Here is a 25,261-nt window from a genome sequence, read left to right as displayed (position 1 = left end):
ATATATATATATATATATATATATATATATATATATATATATATATATATATTTATATATTTATATATATATATAAATATATATATATATATTTATATATATATATATATATATATAGATATATATATATATATATATATATATATATATATATATATATATATATATATATATATATATATATATATATATAGAGAGAGAGAGAGAGAGAGAGAGAGAGAGAGAGAGAGAGAGAGAGAGAGAGAGAGAGAATAATTATTTCCTAATTTATTTCCACAAATAATTTCCAAAATTTATTTCCACAAATAATTTCCAAAAATAATTTCCTAATTTATTTCCACAAATAATTATTTCCTAATTTATTACTTACAATGACTAACGTATTATGCGTAATTGAACACATATTATGCGTAATGAGCTTGAACCCCTGAGGAGAATCCTGAAAAAAAGTGATCAATAAGGATAAGTAGTTAAACAAAAAAACAAAACCAGAAATGTAAAAACCTACTTTTTCAATGATGTAGACTTCTATAATAACAGGCCTTGACATCGCGCAAAATGCCATAAAAACTGAAGGCCGATTAAACTTCCACTTTTACTTATATTGATATATTTTTATATTAGGTAGGGTGTAATGGCAGTCTATGTTTTCTAATAATAATCTCTAGTAAAGACGGAAATATAAAAAGAAAACCAAAAAATTGTTAAAAGATAATCATGCTTTTCGTATTTCATATTTCATTAAGAATATTTATGTAATATTAAATAGTATCAATAACAAGCAGAACCATAACAAAGTATATATCTATATATTAGAAAGATAACTGTATTTTTTAATTTTTTTTGCTAAAAATGGTAACAATAAAAATCACCAACAATAAAAAACACCAACAAAAGTTGATTCAAGCAAAAAAAAAGTTTTATCAATATATCTCAACAGGGTTAAAGTCCTTATACTTGGCAACTTGTAGTCAATACACAAACAATCATATAAACTTCGTCGCATAGCAAAATACTCATATGCTCTACATATAATATCTGAAGTATATAAAACTTCACCAACATTAACTTTTCTTATAGCATTAAGGTGTTCGAATAGAATATTTGACTGAAGCGAACTTTCTTTATTTTTCAAAAATCTAACTGCTTCAAATAAAGCTGATTTTGTTTTTATTAACTTTAATTTGTTTACAACTAAATATGAAAAATTACAAATTGTGCCATTATGGTTAGCTACAAATGAATAATCATTGAAAATTACTAAAATAAATAATAGAACACCAAGTTTGTACATTTTTGACTGTATGTGCAAACTTTTTTTATTAAGCCGGAAAACAATAACATCGTTATTATCACTTAACAAAGATTGAATATCGTCAAATATAAGTTCATCCTCTTTTAAAAAATCATTCAACTCATCTGGTAAAATGTTTCGAAAACCGCTTGAAGTTACATTTTTTCTAACTTTACTTGCTGGTGTGGCTAAACAACTAGGCGGAATATTTTAAAAACAGATGGTGGATTTAAAGGTCGTTGCTTCCCATATTTGCTTCCAAAAGGTGCTTCATTTGGCCAATGCAGTTGACATAATGCTGTATAGTCTGTAACAATAAAACCAGTTCTTGGGATAGCTTCACTACATCTTTTTCTTTCCTCTAGATTCTTCGGGAATTTATAAATTGATATTTTTGTCGTAGTTGAGTATTGATATTTTTGTTGTAGTTGTAATTGATATTGTAGTTGTATAAATTGATATTTTTGTTGTAGTTGAGATAGTTCGACTTGCAAAGAGATACACAGCATTTTAAAGGCATTTTTAAGGCATTTTAATTATTAAAAAAACTTGACAATATTATTACCTTACAATGTTAACGCCTTGAACCTTTCAACGTTATCGTCTTGATGTTGGGCTATCTAATTTATAAACCAATCACATTTTAAAGATTTATTAAAAAAGCGCGAACACAAACTTTCGTCTAATGTTAATAGATGAAAATGTAAACACAGTATTAGGAATTGGCCTTCAGCTTAACAACTTTGTTGCGCTATGTCAAGGCTTGTTATTATAGAAGGCCGCGGTCACACATAATATAATATTCTGAAACTAATAAACAAACATCTAAATTTCTATAAGTAAATTCTTTGATCATTGCCTTCATATCCTATCTTATTTTCATATCATAATCTATTATGGAATTATTTATATAACTTATCACAACAATATTATTAAATTTGTGATGTTCAAATATCATATGAACATTCTCTAACATGTTCATATGATATTTGAATATAGTTCTTGAGTATATTATCTGCAAACAATTGACTGATGCAAGTTCTAATGTTGTCAAAAACCAAGCCTGCATGCATGGGACACTGCAGTGTCCCACAAAGAAATGCAGGTTTGAAAGTCAAATTTTCTTTATTAAAAAAAAAATTAAAATAGGGGGGAGATAGGGAGGTTTCTGTAACTTTTTTTAGACTTCAAAACTTTTAACTTTATATATAATAAGGTTCATAAAACTTAAGGGACTAACGAAGTACATTGAGAAACAAAAACAGGATATTTACAGAAACTTTTAATCTGGAGTACCACAGTGTAATTGGGAATAAAGTCTCTGGGTCCAGTATTCAAAGTAATATGATCTAAAGTAATATATAAATTAAATAAAATGCTTTAAAATGCATGCAGTTATACATATAACTCCTGATAGTTAACTATATGTATAACTAGTTATACATAAAATTTATTATATAAACTTATTTTTTAAGGTTATGCTTGAACAAATTAGAACCAATTAATTCAAATTCAAGATTTAGTTCAAGTTCAAGTTATTTGTTCATTGTTTTTTTACTATTTTAAATTTATTTCTTCAAATTTGTTAACTAGTACTAATTCTTACCACAGTAAGAATATTTATCATTGTTGAACATGATTTTATTAGTAACTTAATTTTACTATCAACATATTTTGACAACACCCTTTACATTTTAAATGATGACAGCTTTACTTTTCTATTGATGTTAAATTTATTACGTTTTAATAACTCAGATTGAATTTTAACTGAATTATTGTAAGCTTTGCAAGGGTTTGTTGTATCTCAAATGGTGTTGTAAATAAAGTAAAAATAATATATATATATATATATATATATATATATATATATATATATATATATATATATATGTATATATATATATATATATATATATATATATATATATATATATATATATATATATATATATATATATATATATATATATATAGCATTTAGGCTATGGGATCATCCATAAATGATGCCAGTAGATAGAGGGGCAGTGTGAGATTAACAATAATTGACAATGGGGAGGGGATGTTGAGACCAAAATAATGTCAATTAAAAAATTGAATTAAAAAAAAAAGTAAAATATTTTATTTTAAAAAAAAGTAAAACAATTTATGCTAGCTATGAGCAGGTTTTAGAGGTATTTACACCAACAATGTGGTCTAAAAACTTCTTGCTTTTGTTGCTTAAAACTGTAGAGGATCATAGGAAAAACAATTTAAATTCAGAAATTAGCTTGCTTATCTGAATAAACAATTTATGTTTGTTTTTTTTACTTTTAGTACTGTTGAGAATAAATGTATAGTTGAACCAGAAAAAAATTGATGGTATATGCATTTTTTATATTATATTAACAATTTAGATATACCATCATAATATGATAACAAAAACTGACATCATTTTTAATTGGAGATGGCAAAAAAATTGACTGAGTTTGATTAAGGGTAAAGGTGTTCAATAAACCGGGTCATCATCTGACATCATTATGCATAGATGACCCTATGATTTAGGTCAAATAAGTAATCAATTTGCCATATTTCTCCTTAGAAAGTGTAAGAAAAAAGCATTGTTATGCTGAGAACCTACCTATTGAGCAAGCTTTGACCACCTATTTTATAAATTTGAGAGACAGAAGTGGAAGTGCGAATCATAAAAGAACTAATAACAATGCTCTAAATTGTTTTTAACTTTGTAGACTAACATTAACATAGTATTTAGAAACAATAAATGAAGTTTATATGATTTTTATACTTTGTATTTATTTCCATTAATTATCAGTTATCATCTCTATTTTATAAAATGAATTAAAAAACTATTTATTTATAGTATAATAATAATACATAAATACTAGTTTCCTTATGCTATTATCATCACAATGTTAATGGTATTCGTTTTAAAGTGAAATTTTGCATCAATTTTATTGTTTTAATGTTATATATATATATATATATATATATATATATATATATATATATATATGCATATATATATATATATACATATATATATATATACATATACATATATATATATATATATATATATATATATATATATATATATATATATATATATGTATATATGTATATATGTATATATATATATAATTTTTCTTTATTTACAACACCATTTGATATACAACAAACCCCTACAAAGCTTACAATAATTCAGTTAAGATTCAATCTGAGTTATTGAAACGTAATAAATTTAACATCAATAGAAAAGTAAAGCTGTCAACATTTAAAATGTAACGGGTGTTGTCAAAATATGTTGAAAATAAAATTAAGTTACTAATAAAATCACGTTCAACAATGATAAACATTCTTACTGTAGTAAAAAATAGTACTAACTGATAAATTTGAACAAATAAATATAAAATTAACAAAAACAATGAATAAATAAGAACTTTAACTTAAACTTTAACTAAATCTTGAATTTGAATTAATTGGTACTAATTTGTTCAAGCATAACCTTAAAAATAAGTTTTTATAACAAATTATATGTATAACTAGTTATACATATAGTTAACTATCAGGAGTTATATGTATAACTATATGCATTTTAAAGCGTATTATTTATTCAAAAATTACTTTAGATCATATTACTTTGAAAACTGGACCCTGAGGCTTTATTCTCAATAACACTGTGGTACTCCAGATTAAAAATACCCTGTTTTTGTTCCTCAATGTAGTTCGTAAGTCCCTTAAGTCTTAAGGACCTTATTATATCTAAAGTTAAAAGTTTTGGAGCATAAAAAAAGTTACAGAAACCCATCTCCAACCTATTTTTTTCTTTTTTTAATAAAGAAAATTGGAAATTCTTCGACTTTCAAACCTGCATTTCTTTGTGGGACACTGCAGTGTCCCATGCATGCAAGATTGGTTTTTGACAACATTTCAACTTGCATCAGTTGTTTGCAAATAATTTACTCAAGATCTATATTCAAATAACTATTATATTATCCTAATAATAAGTCTATTTGTACAAATCTTAATCTTATTTCTATAAAGAAAGATAAACATTATTCGTGGTACTTACATACTTGCTTGCCATTCTCTATATTAATATAAAATATTTTCACACAATATAAACGTAACGAATGCAATGTCGATTAAAAAAATTTTTTTTTAGTTTTAAAAAAAATTTTTTTTTTTCAGTTTCCAGCTTTCTAATTAATTCCCATGCAAATCCCACAGGAAACCCACGTGGGATTTCCCATGTGTGTAAATACCATATGGTTCCCACATGTAACCCATGTGGGATTACCCACATGGGTTTAAGGTGACAAATTTCCATACGGATACCACATAGGAAAAACCGTCCCACGTAAATCCCATCAATCCCACACGGAACCCACGCGTAACCCATGTGGGACGCGGTTTTATTTTTCACTGGGGATATACTATATATATTTGTACTAATTATATACTTGGTTCTTGATATAGTATATCAAGTATAATACTTATTATACTATATCAAGAACCATGTTCTGACTATTTGAAAAATTTAGACATCGCAGAATCTCATGCAGAATCATATTTTTCAAAAGGAAAATCTAATAATGATACAGAGAGTTTATCGATTCAATACCTTTAATTGACAACTTTTAGATTGTGCTATTCAAAATAATTGGATCGGTCCTAAAATTTTAAAAAACACCTATAGTTATACCTATAGGTGTTTTTAAAATTTTCCCTGCATCTTCGAGATAAACAGTTATTAACTGTTCCTGAAAAGTGTAGTGGTAATTACTCTTATTTTTAAATACATGCAAGTATTAAGAATATTTTTTTTTTGAATTTTGTTATTGATGATTTACCTTTATTTAAATTCTCTAGTAAGCAATTGTGGCTAATATTAGCTTGCTTTCATTATTTTAATATTTTTATTGTTGGCATTTATTGTAGTGAAACCAAGCTTGATTCAGTAGCTAAATACCTATTTTTTTTTTTGAGTAAAGACAATAATACAAAATGGTTTTCTATACAATAAAAAATATAAATGCAACTGTCAAGCCTTCTTTTGTGCAATGTTCCAGCTTAGGGTGTCCCACTTTTAACCTGACCAAAAAAAATTCAAATGCACCCTATCTTAATCATCCTTATTTGGTCCCAGGACACACCAAAAAAATTTAGGTTTCCAAGTCTAAGGGTTCCAGTACAATGTATTTTCAAATGCGAGGTTCCATAGAATTATTTGCCGCTCCCTTTCGGTGCCCCTAATTTATAAATTGAATGGTAGAAAATTGTCCATTTTACATTTATTTTTGTTCTGGAAAAAAAAACCTTTCATTTAAGAGTTAATACTTGTACAAACTTGTCATTTACAACAATTAAAGACAAATAAAACCAAAAATCACATTTAAATTACATAAAATCACTTTTTTTTATGTATTTTCCAACCTCTTTTCGGTTTTTCTGCACAACTTGCATGGTATCCTGTAGAAGACTTTCTTCATGACTTTCAGCCACAAATTAAGATGTCTTATTTTAGACGTAAAATGAGATTTTTTATACAAAAGTTGAAAATTATGTCTTGGATGAATAAAGTCAGATTCAAATATGTTGTTTTTGCAATATTTTGTTATTATTTTAACGGGATTAATGCTCTATTCAAATAATTGCTTTTATGTAAAATATTTTAAGACCCTTTCATTTTATACTTTTCAGATAATAATAAATTTCTTAAAATTTATAATGGCCGATGATGATGATGGATTTCCTCGTAAATCTCCAAGGACTAGAAATGGTCAGACTACTGTCAGAGAAAAAAATGAGGAGAGCTCCTTGGTAACTACACGTTGCAGAAGTCTTCCTCCAATAAGATATACATCTCCTAGGGCTAACAGGGATTGTCAACCAGGAACCTCAGGTATATTCTTCGACATAAGTTTAGCTCCACAGAGAACTAGTAGGTGCAAAAGAACAATCTATATACTTCAGCATCCATTATATATGTTTGCACCAAACACTATTTTAAGATTTAATTAAAATAATAAATTGCAAAAGCTTTTTTTAGGTGAAAAACTTTTGAAACAAATATGTAAAGACTTTTATATATGTTTAGACTACCTAAACTGGGAGAAGTTTGTCGTCGAATATATTGGCTCAGGTCAAGTAAGAATAACTAAAACGCAAAACTATCCTGAGCACAAAAGACAATATCAAGATCTATGCTTTGCATTGGACGGGAGTGTACAAAAATTAACAGGGGAGAATTTACTGGAGTATGCATTCTGAGAGAACTCTTAAGTATTTGGGACAAAGGTGGGCTTGATTCAAGATTTCGGGTTACAGAGCAATTAGTGAAGAAGAAACCTGAGAAATCTTATGAAAGTTACAAGAAACTGTGTAGTCTTAGAAACCTTATGGAAATAAACAAGATGAAAGAAGAGCAACATAAAACAAAAACAGAGAGTTTTACAAAAGAAGCAAACTGTGTTTTTTCCTGTTTGTAAACAGACATTTTAAAACTTATAAGAGATGACGAAAATAGAGACAAGCAAGCAAAGACAGAAGTATTGAGTTCCTTAAGAGAGCATTCAAAAGTGAAATGATTAAGTTTGACACTGGGAAAGATAAATCTTATCAAGAAAAAATGATAGACAGGGAAAAACGAGTGTTAGATATGATAGAAAGTATGCCTTGAGAAGAACAACATAAAAAAGAAAAACAAGAATTGTCGATAAAAAAAGCTATAGAGGTCATTAAAAGGATGAAAGATTTTGAGATTGAATTATTTTCAAGTGGTACGAGTGCCACTGATACTGACAGTGAATTTGAGCCTTGCCAAAAAAAAATGAAGATCAGTGAAGATAGAGTTTACATGGAGCTTTCAATGAATTATGTTTTTGACAAGTGGGTTCCTTTTTTGACAAGGTACAAGGTCAATATTTGAGTTGAAACTTCACTTCTGCCCTCACTTTTCAAGCTTGGTGGTATTGATCTAAACACAATTCCTGTATCAAAGAGTAGTCTACATAGAAACAAAAAGATTGTGATTGAAAATGAAGCTAGAATAGTGAGAGAAGAAAATCTGGAAAAAGTTCGGGATTTAAAGGTCTTCATTCATTTTGATACAAAACTGGTCAAACACTATAGAACTGACCAAAAAAATGTCTGAAACTGTAGAAAAGCTTGCTCTCAATAGTGCTCCCAGGTCAATGAATCCTTAAATTTCTTGCTAGGACTTCTAAAAATTAAGTCATCTGCAGGGCAGCATCATGCTATAGCTATTGGTTGTAGTGCAGATAAAACGGCCTCTAATACTGGAAAAAACAAGGGGGCAATTAAGTTCTTCGTGGATCATGTGCTTAAAAGACCTGTGCTTTGGCTTCTCGGTAGGTAAATAAATATTTTGATAACATATTTTAAGAGTTTGTTGCACTAAACTGTTGCAAAATTATTACATTTTGTATCTTTTGAAAATTGATCTTTAAAGGCACCATATATCTAAATGCATATTTCCCATGCAATGGATTATATTCAAGGTTCAACAAAATCTCCATCACGTGCAATGTATAAAGATTTTCAAAAAATCTAGCCAGAAATAAAAGAAAGGAAAAATAATGTTGATCAGTTGCTAAAGGGGAGATTATAAAGTTCTTTGTGAGCTAATATTCATTTACCTAGGTGGCCATGTACCTGGTTTCCAGTTCAAACAACCAGGTGCCCACCATCAAGCAAGGTTCATGGCTGATTGTCTATACTTGCTTACAATCCAGCTAACTTCAAAGATTAATTTAAAGTTGAATAATAGTGAGAAAGATATGCTCAAACTGTCAACTGACTTTATTGTCACATTTTATGGAGCATACTTTTTAAAATCTCCTCTGGCGGCCCAGGCTTCATCACATAAATTAGATGCTTTTAAGCTAGTTTATGATATGATGAGCAATAAGCTATATAAATCCAAGTATGGTCCTCTGGAAAAGCTGCTCTATGCAAGCCTGGTCCGTCATAGTTGGTACCTGACCCCACAGATAGTTATTCTTTCAATAGCAAATAGACATTTAGAAATGAAGAAAAGAGCTGGACTAGCTCAGAAGCTGCTAGGTATCAATTGTCCGCAACCTGATGATTTTGAACGGGAACAACCTCATACATGGATAAAGGATAACTTTGAAAATGATTCTTACAGACATTTTCAACATCAGATGGAGAATCTAGCAGGAGTAAATGACAGGGCTTAGCGCCATATAAAACTTGTGCAAAATTTTGTGGCTGAAACTCATGAAGAAAGTCTTCTACATGATACCATGCAAGTTGTGCAAAAAAACCGAAAAGAGATTGGAAAATACTTAAAAAAAAGTGATTTTATGTAATTTTAATGTGATTTTTGTTTTTATTTGTCTTCAATTGTTGTAAATGACGAGTTTGTACAAGTATTAACTCTTAAATGAAAGATTTTTTTTTTTCCAGAACAAAAATAAATGTAAAATGGACAATTTTCTACCATTCAATTTATAAATTAGGAGTACTGAAAGGGAGAGGGGCAAATAATTTCATGGAACCTCGCATATGAAAATACCTTGTACTGGAACCCCTTGACTTGGAGACCTAAAAATTTTTTTGGTGTGTCCTGGGACCAAATAAGGATGATTGAGATAGGGTGCATTTAAATTTTTTTTGATCAGGTTAAAAGTGGGACACTCTATACTCGTTAGATCGTTTTTAAAATCTCATAATGGTTACGACTTTTGTGAAAAGTGTTCCGTTTATGGAACTTATGAAGGAATAATTGTGTTTAATAAGTAAATTTTCTATCCACCTATCTCTTATATAAATCAACTGTTACGACTGGTTTAATTATTTAAATTAAACTCGTTTGTTAGTGTTTTATCCTTTTTTTTTCTTTTTTTTTTCAACCATATCAATAAAAATTTACAAATGCTCATCGTAAATTAATAGAATAGGGATGGCAATTTTACTAACGCTTTTTTAAACTTTCTCGAGTAAGTTAATTTTTATCAAAAAGTAAATTGCATAAGCAATTTGAAACGTTTTATGTAAATTTACATTTCCGTATAAGTAATTTATTTTTTTGAAACGACTTTTACTTTTTAAAGTAACTTTAAAGAAAAAGTTATGATTACACCAAAGAAGATTACACCAAAAAGTAATTTATTTTAACATGTAAAAGTAAGTCACTTGAAAAAGCTATTTTACTTTTACATTTATAAGTTAATTACTTTTGAAAAATACATTACATAATATAAAAGTTCCTCAAACTGTAATTTATATTTACCTATAAAAGTAACTAAAATACATATAAAATAACATTTTTTAAGTAGGAATTTTTTATTTTAAAAGTAATAACAAATCTTTATTAAAAATAAATTACATAAAATAAAATTTAAATTAGATAAGCTTACATTTTATATAAATTGTAAAGTCAATTAAAAGTAATTTATATAAAGTAAGCAAATAAATTTACTTATATTTAAAGATAACTTTGACACGATCTTGAATAAAAGAAATGCAAAAAAGTAAAACTTTAAGGCTTAAAGATAACTTTGACACGATCTTGTATAAAAGAAATGCAAAAAAGTAAAACTTTAAGGCACTAACATTTAGTTTGCCGCAACATTCGATTTGCGCGGTTTTAGGTATTTCTTCCCTGTAAAGCTTGAAAATATCAATAATAGGTTTTTGCCCATGATTAAAACCCTCTCTAATTCCGGTCCATGATAGTTTTAACTATTATAACCATTCTCTGAATCAAACCGTCTCAAAAATGTTCACTCTCTGGCCAACCATTCGAAAGGTCGGGAATTTAGACAAAGCTAAAATAAGGCATTTAGCAGAAGGCACATACCCAGTGAAAAGCGCACATGGGATACGCGTGGATTTTTTCCATATGTAACCCATGTGGGGATTATTATTTTGTCCCATGTGGGTTTCATATGGTAAATCCCACATGGATTCCATATGGTAAATCCCATATGGGATACGCGTGGGTTTTTACCATATGTAACCCGTATGGGGATTATTATTTTGACCCATGTGGGTTTTATATGGTAAATCCCACATGGGTTTTATGTGGCAAATCCTACATGGGATATAGGTGGAAAATACTACATGTTATAGATCTTAAATGCCACTAATTTTAATCCAAATGGTATAAAAGTAGTCAATACTAGACAAATGAAAGTCCGAATGCTTCTATGATAATTTTTAAAATTTTTTTCATTTAAAATTACTTTAAATAGTAATTTAAAATTAATCATCGAAGTTTTCACAGAGGCTTAACTTAATCTGGTATTTGCTACTTTATCCCATTTGGTATTCAAAATGTGTAGCATTTTTGATCTTTTACATGTGATGTTTCCACCTATAACCTATGTGGGATTTACCTTAAACTATTATGACGAAATTTTATAAAGTTAAAAAACGTGTTGCAAAATGTATTTATTTTAAAATAAATGCTATTAATCAATACATCTAAAATGAATATTAAAAAATTATTTTTTCTTTTGTGATTTACACGCCGTTTTTTGTCGATTGAATTAATTATATCGCTTCGGCTTGCATAATACCAAGGTTTTTAGTATCTTCTAACTTTCTTCAAACATTTTCTAAAGAAAAAATATAAATACAAATATATATAAATATATATATATATATATATATATATATATATATATATATATATATATATATATATATATATATATATATATATATATATATATATATATATATATATATATATATATATATATATATATATATATATATAAAGAGAGAGAGTGAGAGAGAGAGAGAGGGGGGAGAGAAAGAGGGATAGAGAGAGAGAGAGAGAGAGAGAGAGAGAGAGAGAGAGAGAGAGAGAGAGCAGTTTTAATAAGGAACCTTATTAGTCTAGCAATTTTAATTATTAGCCAGGTTGAAGCCATTAATGACTACAATATTTCACAAATTATTGTTTCCTAATTTATTTCTTACAATGACTAACGTATTATGGGTAATTAAACACATATTATGCGTTATGAGCTTGAAACCATGAGGAGAATCCTGAAAAAAAGTGATCAATTAGGATAAGTAGTTAAACAAAAAAACAAAAACAAAAATGTAAAAACCTACTTTTTCAATGATGAAGACGTTGGGTGCAATAGCCACTGGATGCAAAAGTATCTTTACTTTTTCGTCACACACACGGCCTTCTATAATAACAGGCCTTGATATCGCGCAAAATGGCTTAAAAACTGAAAGCCGATTAAACTTTCACTTTTACTTATATTGATATATTTTTATATTAGGTAGAGTGTAATGGCAGTCTATGTTTTCTAATAATAATCTCTAGTAAAGACAGAAATATAAAAAGAAAACCAAAAAATTGTTAAAAGATAATCATATTTTTCGTATTTCAAATTTCATTAAGAATATTTATGTAATATTAAATAGTATCAATAACAAGCAAAACCATAACAAAGTATATATCTACATATTAGAAAGATAACTGTATTTTTAATTTTTATGCTAAAAATGGTAACAATAAAAAACACTGACAAAAGTTGATTCCAGCAAAAAAAAAGTTTTATCAATATATCTCAACAGGGTAAATATTTACAAATCCAAACATATTGAGAGACATATAGGCTAATGAGAAAATAAAAAACATAACAAGTAAATAGCATAATAACAAAACTAATTTTCACATAAATTATGATAGCTTTAGTATTTTGGGAGTGGTAATTAGTGAGTAATTCTTTAGCAGAATATTAGAATATACTCAGCATTGTTTTTTTGTGATTTTAAATTAATATTTAGCAGCAATGAACTAAAACTGAGTAACACAAAATGTTCTGTATAAAGGGTCAGTAGCACCTTGAAAAAAAAAAGCAAAATATTGACCAATAGAAAAGAGCATCGGAAGGAATTTCAAGTCTGCCTCTGTTTAGGCTATACAGATAACTTCCATATTTATAATAATAATTGGTAGAATCATCATAAATTTTTATTTCGCTTTTTTGCACATAGCCAGCTATGTAAACTATAGCCACTAATGTAGATTTATTAACTGAGCTTTCAAGATCATGTATATTATCCAGAAGTTCTTTTTCATCAGTAGAAATATCTCTAAAACATATGTCACAAGTATGACCATCGATACCATCAACAGGAATGTCAAGTTGTAATATCAATTTAGTATGTTGAATATTAATTTTTCAATTACAGATTTAGCGTTTATAAAGTAAGTACCTCCAGATCCCTGGCGAAGCTTAGAAAAAGCTTTTTCAAGTGGATCTGTTGAAAACCAACCTAATAAGACATACTTTGCTCCATTACTCAACAAAGTTTCTACGAGATCAATAAAGCCATAACATGAATGCGCTATTGCATTGCTAGTATCTAGCGTAAGCTGTTTTACACGCTTACCTGTAGGCTTCATAAAATTTGACAGTTCAGCAATATCTCTTAGCAGTTGTAACTGTTGATCACCAACTGAGCGGATTTCTCCGTATAATTCATTTCTAAACCGAATGCCAGCACCAGGTGCTTTGACATTAACAACATTCGAAAAATTTTTTGTCAATAAATACAGCAGTACCTTCAAATGCTTTATTTTCAATTTCTGGACGCGTTCTTAATGCAGCTACTGTTTCTTTGCAAAAAACAGACAAACAAAACTTTAAAGATTGTCTCTCTAATGGTTTTGGATAAACTGATTTAGCTGTAAGTTTAGAGAGTTTAAAAAGACTATTGCACTCAGTTTTATATAAAGTTTCTAAATCACTCCACTTAGCCGAAGCCAGTTCTTTATTGTTCAAAAAATGAAGTTCGTCAGTCTTTTTTGTCAACCAATTGTTTCGAATAGATTTTAAGAGATGCACATAATCATACAATAAATATATTCCTGATGTTGTTAACCATGGTTTACTATCAATTGCTTTAAACATTCCAAACAATCTTTGATTTACACGGTTACCATCAGTAATTATTACCAGTGTCTTACTATTTTCAATATTATTTATCGTATCAACAAATTGTTGACATTGAGCAAACTGAAACTCAGAGGAAAGACTTGAAACAGGTTGAGCTCTACATATATTTTCCGGACCTCTAAAAAGACATTTAATCATAAATGATAAAATTGTTTTAGCTAACTTTTCAGGGTAGTTTACTGCTTGACCAAACAAAGCACCTTTTTGATAAAGTAATGAAGCTTTGACATAGACCTAATCAATTAGTAGTATGGAAGTTCTTTTCAATGGATTTAAACTCATAAAAATACTATTTATGAAACTTAGGTCCTCCATTGAGCTTATTTTTGAAGTCAATGGTGTTAAAGTCCTTATACTTGTCAACTTGTAGTCAATACACAAACAATCATATAAACTTTGTTGCATAGCAAAATACTCATATGCTCTACATATAATATCTGAAGTATATAAAACATTACCAACATTAACTTTTCTCATAGCATTAAGGTGTTCGAATAGAATATTTGACTGAAGCGAACTTTCTTTATTTTTTAAAAATCTAACTGCTTCAAATAAAGCTGATTTTGTTTTTATTAACTTTAATTTGTTTACAGCTAAAGATGAAATATTACAAGTTGTGCCATTATGGTTAGCTACAAATGAATATTAATTGAAAATTACTAAAATAAATAATGGAACACCAAGTTTGTACATTTTTGATTGCATGTGTAAACTTTTTTTATTAAGCTGGAAAACAATAACATCGTTATTATCACTTGACAAAGATTGAATATCATCAAATATAAGTTCATCCTCTTTTAGAAAATCATTTAACTCATCTGGTAAAATGCTTCCAAAGCCGCTTGAAGTTACAGTTTTTCTAACTTTACTTGCTTGTGTGGCTGAACAACTAGGCGGAATATTGTTAAAAAACAGATGGTGGGTTTAAAGGTTGTTGCTTCCCATACTTGCTTTCAAAAGGAGCTTCATTTGGCCAATGCAGTTGACATACTGCTGCATAGTATGTAACAATAAAACCAGTTCTTGGGATAGCTTCACTACATCTTTTTTTCTCCTCTAGATTCTTTGGGAATTTATAAATTGATATTTTTGTTATAGTTGAGTATTGATATTTTTGTTGTAGTTGTAATTGATAATGTTGTTGTAGTTGTATAAATTGATATTTTTGTTGTAGTTGAGATAGTTGGACTTGCAAAGAGATACACAGCTTTTTAAAGGCATTTTAATTATTAAAAAATCTTACCGTTAGTTTGACAATATTATTACCTTACAATGCGTTACATTGTACCTTACAACGTTATCGTCTTGAAGTTGCGCTATCTAATTTATAAACCAATCAAATTTTAAAGATTTATTAAAAAAGCGTGAACACAAACTTTCGTCTAATGTTAAAAGATGAAAATGTAAACACAGTATTAGGAATTGGCCTTCAGTTTAACAACTTTGTTGCGCGATGTCAAGGCCTGTTATTATAGAAGGCCGTGGTCACACATAATATAATATTCTGAAACTAATAAACAAACATCTAAATTTCTACAAAGTAAATTTATTCTTTGATCATTGCCTTCATATCCTATCTTATTTTCATATCATAATCTATTATGGTATTATTTATATAACATATCACAACAATATTATTAAATTTGTGATGTTCAAATATCATATGAACATTCTCTAACATGTTCATATGATATTTGAATGTAGTTCTTGAGTATATTATCTGCAAGTTCAAATGTTGTCAAAAACCAAGCATGCATGCATGGGACACTGCAGTGTCCCACAAAGAAATGCTGGTTTGAAAGTCAAATTTTCTTCATTAAAAAAAATTATTAAAACAGGGGGAAGATAGGGAGGTTTCTGTAACTTTTTTTAGGCTCCAAAACTTTTAACTTTATATATAATAAGGTTCATAAAACTTAAGGGACTTACGAACTACATTGAGGAACAAAAACAGGATATTTACAGAAACTCAATTTTTAATCTGGCGTATCACAGTGTAATTGGGAATAAAGTCTCTGTGTCCAGTATTCAAAGTAATATGATTTATAGTAATATATAAATTAAATAAAATGCTTTAAAATGCATGCAGTTAGACATATATCTCCTGATAGTTAACTATATGTATAACTAGTTATACATAAATTTTATTAAATATAACTTATTTTTTAAGGTTATGCTTAAACAAATTAGTACCAATTAATTCACATTCAAGATTTAGTTCAAGTTCAAGTTCTTATTTGTTCATTGTTTTTTCACTATTTTATATTTATTGGTTCAAATTTGTTAACTAGTACTAATTCTAACTACAGTAAAAATATTTATGATTGTTGAACATTATTTTATTAGTAACTTAATTTTACTTTCAACATATTTTGACAACACCCTTTACATTTTAAATGATGACAGCTTTACTTTTCTATTGATGTTAAATTTATTACGTTTCAATAACTCACATTGAATTTTAACTGAATTATTGTAACCTTTGTAAGGGTTTGTTTTATATCAAATGGTGTTGTAAATAAAGTAAAAATAATATATATATATATATATATATATATATATATATATATATATATATATATATATATATATATATATATATATATAGTATTTAGGCTATGGGATCATCCATAAATGATGCCAGTAGATAGAGGGGCAGTGTGAGTTTAACAATAATTGACAATGGGGAGGGGATGTTGAGAATTGAATTTTGAATTAAAAATTGAATTTAAAAAAAAAGTAAAATATTTTGTTTAAAAAAAAAGTAAAACAATTTATGCTAGCTATGAGCAGGTTTTAGAGGTATTTACACCAACAATGTGGTCTAAAAACTTCTTGCTTTTGTTGCTTAGAACTGTAGAGGATCATAGGAAAAACAATTTAAATTCAGAAATTAGCTTGCTTATCTTAAAAACAATTTATGTTTGTTTTTTTTGCTTTTAGTACTGTTGAGAATAAATGTATAATTGAACAAAAAAAAATTGATGGTATATGCATTTTTTATATTATATTAGCAATTCAGATATACCATCATAATATGATAACAAAAACTGACATCATTTTCAATGGGAGATGGCAATTATTTGACTGAGTTTGATAAAGGGTGAAGGTGTTCAATAAACCGGGTCATCATCTGACATCATTATGCATAGATGACCCTTTGATTTAGGTAAAATAAGTAATCAATTTGCCATATTTCTCTTTAGAAAGTGTAAGAAAAAAGCATTGTTACGCTGAGAACCTACCTATTGAGCAATATTTGACCACCTATTTTATAAATTTGAGAGACAGAAGTGGAAGTGCGAATCGCAAAAGAACTAATAACAATGCTCTAAATTGATTTTAACTTTGTAGGCTAACATTAATATAGTATTTAGAAATAATAAATGAAGTTTACATGATTTTTATTATTTGTATTTATTTCCATTATTTATCAGTTGTCAGTCACTATTGTATAAAATGAATTAAAAAACTATTTAGTTATAGTATAACAATAATACATAAATACTAGTTTCCTAATGCTATTACCTTCACAATGTTAATGGTATTCGTTTTAAAGTGAAACTTTGCATCAATTTTATTGTTTTAATGTTATATTTATATTTATATATATATATATATATATATATATATATATACATATTATTATTTTACTTTATTTACAACACCATTTGATATACAACAAACGCCTACAAAGCTTACAATAATTCAGTTAAGTTTCAATGAGTTATTGAAACGTAATAAATTTAACATTAATAGAAAAGTAAAGCTGTCATCATTTAAAATATAAAGGGTGTTGTAAAAATATGTTTAAAATAAAATTAAGTTACTAATAAAATCACGTACAACAATGATAAACATTCTTACTGTAGTAAAAAATAGTACTAACTGATAAATTTGAACAAATAAATATGAAATTAACAAAAACAATGAATAAATAAGAACTTTAACTTCAACTAAATCTTGAATTTGAATTAATTGGTACTAATTTGTTCAAGCATAACCTTAAAAAATAAGTTTTTATAACAAATTATATGTATAACTTATAATACATATAACTCCTAAAGTTATACATATAGTTAACTATCAGGAGTTATATGTATAACTATATGCATTTTAAAGCATATTATTTTATTTAAACATTACTTTAGATCATATTACTTTGAAAACTGGATCCAGAGGCTTTATTCCCAATAACACTGTGGTTCTCCAGATGAAAAATTGAAAAGTTTCTGTAAATATCCTGTTTTTGTTCCTTAATGTAGTTAGTAAGTCCCTCAAGTCTTAAGGACCTTATTATATCTAAAGTTAAAAGTTTTGCAGCGTAAAAAAAATTACAGAAACCCATCTCCATCCGATTTTTTTCTATATTTAATAAAGAAAATTGGGAATTCTTTGACTTTCAAACCAGCATTTCTTTGTGGGACACTGCAGTGTCCCATGCATGCAAGATTGGATTTTGACAACATTTCAACTTGCATCATGGCCTACTATATAACACGGCCGGATTTGTTGCCTTGAACGCAAAAAATTAGTGGGCCGAAAAAACACGAGTTTGAAGTTTACAATGAACCGATTTAACAATCTTAAATTAAACTTTTTTTAATTCAAGTAATACTTTATTTTGCAATGCCAAAAAAGTGATGTGTTGTTGGTTGTAGAAGTAATTATAGCGAAAGATTGAAGAATGTTCCAGTAACAGCAACCACGTAACATACAAAACTGTGTTTAGTTTTCCTGATAGCAATCAGTTAGATCTTCGAAATTGTTGGATTAAGTTTGTCAACCGAGCTGATTGGAGCCCCACAGAAAACTCAGTTATATGTATCAATCATTTTGAAGATAAATATTTGAAAAGAGGTAAACGTATAACATTGAATTATTGCGAAAATCCTATACCAACAATTATTACCAACCAAAACATCCTATCAAAGCCATCTTTAATTCAATCAACCTCAGCTTTACGTAAGCCCCCTGCAGTTCGTATATATTCTCATCCTTTTCTCGATGAAAGATACGATTTTAGAAAACATGATACAATTAAAAGCATTATAGATCTTAATGAAAATTTTTGTACAGCAGGATTTTCATTTAAACTAGTTGATAACCGTGTGTTATTTCTTCGAATTTATTTCGACGACGGGGATGTTACTCCTAACATTGAGAGTATTACTATTGATAAAGACTTACATGTAAAGCTACATATGAAAGGTATCCCAGTTCCATTGCCTAAATGGTTTAGGGAAGGCAGTGTTTGTAAATTGACCAGTGCCAGTATGCTTGTTAATTTTGTTTCTTATATGCATGAAGTTGCAAAGAACGTATCAAAAAGTGTATTATCAGATTTATATAAATTATCTCTTTATAAACCACAAGGACGTCCAATCTACACAAATGAAATCATTAGATTTTCTCTAATGCACAGATATACATCAAAACAGGCTTATACTTTGCTATTAGAAGAGTTTCCACTTCCTTCGTTGTCTTATTTAAAATCACTTTCAAAGGGTGGCATTGATCCATTATCAGGATCATTATTACTTTTGGAAAATGGTAGTATTAGTGCTGACTGTGTTGTTTTAATTGATGAGATGTATTTACAAAAAGGTGTCCAATATCATGGAGGAAGTTTAATTGGTGCTGATGATGATGGTAATTTCTATTCTGGTATAGTTGTGTTCATGGTGGTTAGCTTGAAAGAATCTATCCCCTTTGTAATTAAGGCCTGTCCAGAATTTCAAATTTCTGGTTCTATGATTAGTTCACATATAGAAGAAACGTTAGATATTTTATATAAAGCATCTTTTAATGTACGAGCTATAATAACTGACAATCATGCAACAAATGTTTCAGCATTTAAAATTCTACATTTAAAGTTTGGTGAACAAGATAATGAAATATATTTTACTTTTATGGGACACCGGGTTTACAATTTATATGACAGTGTTCATTTACTGAAAAACATTAGAAATAATTTATTAAATTCAAAACGGTTTGTATTTCCACCTTTTGATTTTATTGAGTTTGATGATATTATTCGTGTTGAAGCTGGAGAAATTTCTTGGAGTTTATTGCATAATGTTTATGAGAAAGATGAATTGTTACCTGCTAACTTGAAAAAAGCTTTCAAATTGTCTGCCCAAACTTTACATCCAGGAAACAACAAACAAAGTGTTCCTTTAGCTTTAAATACTTTTGATAAAACCACCTCTGCTGCAATCATCAGCTATTTTCCAAACGAAACTGCAGCTGCTGGATTTCTAAGGCTTATTAATATTTGGACTATTTCTGATTCAAAGGTAATGTTTAATACAAACAATAGGATTGGTAATGCAGCTATTACAGGTGACAAAAAGTCACAATTTTTTCGAGTTTTTCCAACATGGATTAATGAATGGAAAAACTTGCAGTTTCAAAGATGTAATAAGTATACTTTATCTGCTCAAACAACTAATGCATTAATTACAACACTGAAGGGTACTGCAAGTCTGATTGAAGATTTATTTTCAGAAGGATATAAATATGTTTTAACTAGCAGGTTTCAAACTGATCTATTAGAAAGACATTTCAGTAAATATCGACAAATGAGCGGTGGAAGATTTTTAGTCAGTTTACGTGAAGTTCAAAGCTCTGAAAAGATATTATGCATGAAATCCTTAATTAAAGCCAATATCAATTGTTGGACGAGCAATCTTAAACTTGATACAAAAATTGACAAAAATGAACTTTTAATAAAATTGGAAAAATATAGCAATGAAATTCAAGAGAATGAGCTTTGTCATGACTCTTACGAAGTTGCAATCAATATATCTGGTTACATCACGAAAAAGATTGGGGATAAATATAACTGTTCTAACTGTCTGAAATCATTAAGTTTCAATAAAGTCTCAACAGAACATCTGGAAATTCTTTCACGTGGTGGTTTAACAAAACCTTCCAAAGAATTAGCTAACTATGTTTGTAATGGGTTTATAATTCTGGACACTGTAAAGAAAATGTTATTAAAGTATTCCCATGATATAAAAAATGCATCCTTGCTAGCGCTAGAAAAATATCAACCAAGTGATAGTGATTTTATGTGTATAGAACATGAGGAATGGGGAAGGCATTTGGTAAACACAATTATTACCAACATATATTTTAACAATGAGCAACAAATTAAAAATGGAAACATTAGAAAAAATGAAGTTGCTGCCTTTAAAGTTCGACAAACCAAAAAAGACAAATGAATAAACCCATAACAACATAGTATATGTATATTGTTTTTTTGAGAAACAAAAGAAACTTGACTTGATTAATCTTTTTGTAATATATGTAAATGCTTTCAGTAAATGTGTACATTTAAAAATTATGCTAGTTTTACTAACATTTTTGTTAATTTTAGTTGTTTGAACCAATAATTTTAAGACTAAGATTTTGTAGATTAAAATTGATGGCTAAAATAGATAGTTCATTCGGCTTAATGCAATCATGATTTATTATTAGCTAACTGTTTTAGTGTTTGAAGGTTAAGAATTTTGGTAATAGTAATAATTATAGCTAAGAGCAAATTATTTAAATATTATTAATGTCTTTATAGAATTACCTTCAGGTTTTGATTCAAAAGCTAAAAACCTAAAATCGGCCCACTAATTTTTTGCGTTCAAGGCAACAAATCCGGCCGTGTTATATAGTAGGCCATGCTTGCATCAGTTAATTGTTTGCAAATAATTTACTCAAGATCTATATTGAAATAACTATTATTTTATCCTAATAATACTAATATTTGCACAAATCCTAATCTTATTTCTGTAAAGAAAGATAAACATTATTCGTGGTACTTACATACTTGCTTGCCATTCTCTATATTAATATAAAATATTTTCACACAATATAAACAATATAAACACAATATAAACGCAATGTAATGTCGACTTAAAAAGTTTTTTTTCAGTTTTTTTTAAAAAGTTTTTTTAGTTTCCAGCTTTCAATTTAATTCCCATGCAAATCCCACATGAAACCCACGTGGGATTTCCCATGTGTGTAAATACCATATGGTTCCCACATGTAATCCATGTGGGATTATCCACATGGGTTTAAGGTGACAAATTTCCATACGGATACCACATGGGAAAATCCGTCCCACGTAAATCCCATCAATCCCACACGGAACCCATGTGGGACGCGGTTTTATTTTTCACTGGGTATACCCAAGGGAGACTCAGAAAGGGTAGATTATTAGAAAAGAAAATAATTGGCGTAGTCTTTTATTACAATTTTTCTGCGTAAATGCATTTATTATTTAAAAAATAAGGAGGGATAGTTTAAACTTGTCCTGAATTATGGGAGCTATAACACCATGGCGTGAAAATAAAGGAGCCCCGAACTTTTTAAAAGGACACATTATTTTTCTAAAGATTTTTCGCCACTTTGATACGAAAAAAGTCCACCTGCACAAGAATATCCTTTGACTCTAAAAGTCTTTGTTTAAACAACTACGGTACTTTAATATGGACATTAAAAATTTAGAACTTTTTACGTAAATATCTTTATCTGCGTGGAGTATCAGTGGCCTAGCCACCGCAAGGACAGCATAACCAAAACTTACGGTCCGACAAGCAACTAAACCAATAGCCGCAAGGTTCAGAAGCTCTAAGATATTTTTAAAGAATTTTTTTTTTTTTAGAAAAGTTATCGCTCCAGAGAAACAGAAATCGGGTACCTTAGCCAAGTATGTCTAATGACAAAATACACTTTACTTGGCCGCTGTGCAATATACCTATATCCCGAGCTGTAGCGTAAAAACGATTTATAAGTATTTAAAGAAATAAAAATTGTGGTGATTAGAGCCTGGATACAAAAATGCCCTAAAGCATTTACCATCCCTACTTTAAATGTGAGGGCAACAAATTAGTAATTTTTATTATTTTTGTTTTCTTACACTAGGTTTACATCCTCGCAAAATGAAGTGATTGTTTCAATGTTTTTCTAAACATTCTTATGTGATAAGCAAGAATACACTAAAGTTTGGTACTTAAGTATGTTTTTGTTTATACCAAAACATACCAAAACATACATAACAAATATTCAATTTTGATTATAAACAATTACAACTTATTTTTAAAACCTCTAGTTAACCTTAGTTATTCAATATCTTATATATTGAACCAATATACCCAGGAAAAGAAGTTCTCAAGAACTTCTATAAACTTTTGAAACATATAGCCTATAGAAATTCTATAGTATTCTATAGAATTTCTATAGAATCCAAGTTAATTTCTATAGAAATGTGGCTTGGCGTTTTTGTCTTCAGAAGCGTAACCCAGGAAAAAAAGTTCTTTAGAATTTCTATAAACTTTTGAAACATATTATCTATATAAATTCTATAGAATTCTGTAAAATTTCTATAGAATGTCTATTAATTTCTAAAGAAATTGCTATAAAACTTTATTTTCTATAAAATAAAAAGTAGAAAAAAATTTTCTATTGGAATTTCTATAGAAATTAACAGAGGTTCTATAGAAATTTTATAGAATTCTTTAGAATTTCTATAAACCATATGTTCAAAAAGTTTATAGAAATTCTATAAAACTTTTTTTATTGGGAGAAGCGTTAATTTGGCTTAACACACAACGATAACCATCGTTATGTGTCTAGGTCCTTTAACCTTAACACACAACGATAACACAACCTTTAACCTTAACACACAACGATAACCATCGTTATGCGTTTAGGTCCTCGGCTATCTAGGTCCTTTTGCACAACCATTTGAACAACCTGGAAATGTATTATATTCAGCCTGGAAATGAAATTATATTGATTATATTCAGTGATATATATTGAATAATATATAGCAATTAAAAAGATTCAGTGATTATTTTTGACAAACTAGAATCAGTGTGCTTAAGTGATTTATCTAGTAAATTATGGACATCATTGTTCGCATGAGTCAGCTGTTCGGAAGACATAGTAATTTGATTGATGCATGCCGTAAACACCATAACAAAAGGAAACAACCATTAAAAAAAAAAAAAAAACGTTCTAATTTTTTCAATAGCGGTTTCTCTGTGACAAGACCTGAGTCTTTAGTATCCGCATTCTTTATATTTATTCTTTATTTCTTAACGATATCTTGACTTGTTAACTTTTCTTTTTTTGTATTATTTATATCTGTATCATGAATATTGTAATAAAGAACAAAAAAAAAAAAAAAGGAAATTTCTATAGAACTTATTTTTCTACTTTTTTTTCTTTAGAAAAAAAAGTTTGTATAGCAACTTTAGAAATTAATAGACATTCTATAGAAATTCTATAGAATTTTTATAGGCCATATATTTCAAAAGTTTATAAAAAGTCTTTAAAACTTTTTTTCTGGGTATATAGATATATTTTTAAATATGTAAGAACTGGACCGTCAAAGCGGGTTAAGATGCTCCTTAGTTAGCTGAACTCGTCTTCGCGAGACTTCGTTTGTGGCCTCAATATGGCAATTAATCGAAAGAGGATACACCACAATACCAACGACAATACTAACTTAATTATGAAAATCTAACAGGAAAAAAAGATTTCTGAAAATGCACAAGTATATGACTTAAATAGAAGCCAAGAATTTATTTGCATACATATCATATATAATATTGTTAATAGCAAAACTTAATTAACTAAGGTAAATAGTGTTAACACCAAAAACATTCAATGTAAAAAGACAAGAACAAATAAAACAAACAGTCAAAGAAACAAAAAAAAAAAAAAAAAAAAAAAAAGAAAAAAAAAAAGCAGTTTAAACGAAATCATTAATAAGATTTTTATACTTTGAAATACTCTTTTTTATTAGTTTTTGAAAGCAATTTATACTGTTTACATCTTGTAAATTACTATATTTTGCTAAGATTTTATTTCAGATATGCGGAGCACGATACGTAATTTTAAATTGTTCTTGTTTAGTTTTGCACAATGGTTCAATTAAGCCTGCTGTGCGTAAAGTATACTTAATGTTAGGTTTTATTTCATA

At 28.2% G+C, this 25,261-nt stretch overlaps 1 long non-coding RNA gene across 1 annotated transcript in view; it reads right to left on the bottom strand.

The window, feature by feature from the left end:
- The window catches only part of LOC136077669 (uncharacterized), a 5,644-nt gene extending 221 nt beyond the window's left edge, over positions 1–5,423 (bottom strand). The window contains exons 1-2 of the long non-coding RNA XR_010637171.1: positions 5,364–5,423; positions 371–439 (exon numbers count right to left, since the gene is read on the bottom strand). This is a non-coding gene — a long non-coding RNA (uncharacterized LOC136077669). The remainder of the gene's footprint in view (positions 1–370; positions 440–5,363) is intronic.
- Between the last annotated feature and the right edge of the window lie 19,838 nt (positions 5,424–25,261).

This window comes from Hydra vulgaris, chromosome 03 (assembly GCF_038396675.1).
Source record: "Hydra vulgaris chromosome 03, alternate assembly HydraT2T_AEP".
NCBI classification, from domain to species: Eukaryota; Metazoa; Cnidaria; class Hydrozoa; order Anthoathecata; family Hydridae; genus Hydra; species Hydra vulgaris.
Note: the sequence above shows the minus strand (reverse complement) of the source record. Positions and strands in the feature narration are given on the sequence as shown.